The sequence below is a fragment of the Octodon degus genome, unplaced genomic scaffold (assembly GCF_000260255.1).
Source record: "Octodon degus isolate 3935 unplaced genomic scaffold, OctDeg1.0 scaffold00070, whole genome shotgun sequence".
Lineage (NCBI taxonomy): Eukaryota > Metazoa > Chordata > Mammalia > Rodentia > Octodontidae > Octodon > Octodon degus.
Window position 1 is genome coordinate 1,725,219 of NW_004524646.1, and position 2,052 is coordinate 1,727,270.

Consider the following 2,052-nt stretch of genomic DNA (forward strand, 5'->3'; position numbering starts at 1 on the left):
TTTTGCAAAAATCCAATATCCTTTCATCATAAAACCTGAAAAAACTAAGATAGAAAAATTTGTACTCAGATAGTAAATAATAAATGACAAATGCAGATCCAACATCATATTAATAGAGAAAAGTTAAAAACTTTTCTTCTGATATCAGGAACATACTACTACTGATCTTATGTAATATAGTACTAGAAGTAGTAGAAGTTTTTATTTTTATTTTTTATTTTTATTTATTTGAGAGAGAGAGAGAGAGAGAGTGTGTGTGTGGTGTGTGTGTGTGGCCAGCTCAGCCCACCAGGGGGCAGGGCTGGCTGGCATGTGGTGCTGGGGGATTGAACCGCGGTCCCTTGACGCTTTGCCAAGCTTGTTCTAAGTAGGTGCCTTACACCACTGAGCCATCTCTCCAGCCCACAACCACGTTTTTAATTAGGCAATTGCTGTCAAAATTGCCTATTTTCAGTAAAAGCTGGACATTGGGAGCAGCTAGAGTCACATTGGATTAGCAGTTTCTAACCCTTGGTTTCCAGATCTATGTATCCAACTTACAAAAAGATATAGCATAATGTAATAGCTATGGGTGTAAACCATATACCACATTCTGAAGGATAGTGCCCTAGCCTCAGAAGATATCATTTCTAACTTAATATCTAGCTATTACTTATAAAAGTGGTTACAGTATATCGTGCTAGAAGCTTCTGAACTATTTGGTATGTTGTGGGACCAGTGTGTCTCACAGTCATGTACCCACTGCTATACTTCCTTGGCCAAACAAACAAACCAACCCAGAATAAATATGCTTTGTGCAATCCCATGTCAGCAAATCAGACATTCGGAGGTCTCAAATAGTGCCTCCTCTTCTTCTCTCCTCCACCCTTCTTCCCTTGGGTCAAACTCAGGACCTCATGCTTGGTAGGCAAGTGCTGAACCACTGAGCAAAGCCCCTGGCCCCTACTTCAGCTTTTACTGGGCAAATGCTCCACATTCCTGTTGCCTTTTCCTTCCTGGGGTCTCCAGTGAGCCTTCAACTTCATTCCTACAGTTTCATACAATGCCCTCATAGATACTCTTTGCCTGTTTTCCTAAGATTTTATTGAAATCTGAGTGAAAGCCTCCCACACCGTATAACTCTTGCATTGTGCACAAACATCATGTGAATAACACTAAGGCCTGCTGGATTGAGAGCAGTATCCAGGCCCCCTTGGACTATGGCTGCAGGAGTCTGTGAGTACCTGGATGGCTGATCACAGGAGATTGAATCCTGGGGAACCAATCCCTAGGATGTCCTTTTTGAGCAGAAGTCTTAGGGACTCTCTTCTCAAATGAAAGGTTTATGCTTTGGAGCCCTTGAGCCTGTGATGGGTGAGGTCTTCCCGGTTTCCAGGATGCTCTCAAGGGATATTTCCTCTTGGCCTTGTGGAGAATACTTGGTTTCATTTTAATAGTGCTAATCTTGTCAGCAACCACATCACAACTTCACATCTGGTTCCTTTGGGGTTGAAGATTAAGTTTTTCAAAAATATTTTGAACACTGGTACTTAGCCACGGACTGGCATGTCCTCGGGCTAGAGAGTGGACATCAGGCTTCTGAACTGGAACTTTCCTTGTGGCAATGAGGGAAGAGCGATGAACACCAGGTGCGGAAGCTGCAGCAGGTTTAAAAATTGGTGATGTTGAGAAAGGCAAGAACATTTTTGTACAGAAGTGTGCCCAGTGCCATACTGTTGAGAAGGGAGGCAAGCACGAGACCGGACCAAATCTCCATGGTCTCTTTGGGCGGAACACAGGTCAGGCTGCTGGATTCTCGTACACAGATGCCAACAGGAACAAAGGTATCACCTGGGGAGAGGACACAACGATGGAGTATTTGGAGAATATCAAGAAGTACATCCCAGGAACAAAAATGATCTTTGCTGGCATCAAGAAGAAGGGAGGATGGGGCTGGAGAGATGGCTCGGTGGTCTGGAGCACCTACTTAGAACAAGCTTAGCAAAGCATCAGGGACCGCGGTTCAATCCCCCAGCACCACATGCCAGCCGGCCCCGCCCCCTGGTGGGCTGA

The 2,052-nt window shown here is 44.7% G+C and overlaps 1 pseudogene; it reads left to right on the plus strand.

Annotated features, from left to right (window-relative positions):
- The first annotated feature begins 1,660 nt into the window (after positions 1–1,660).
- Positions 1,661–2,052, plus strand: part of LOC105742746 — a 532-nt pseudogene continuing 140 nt past the window's right edge.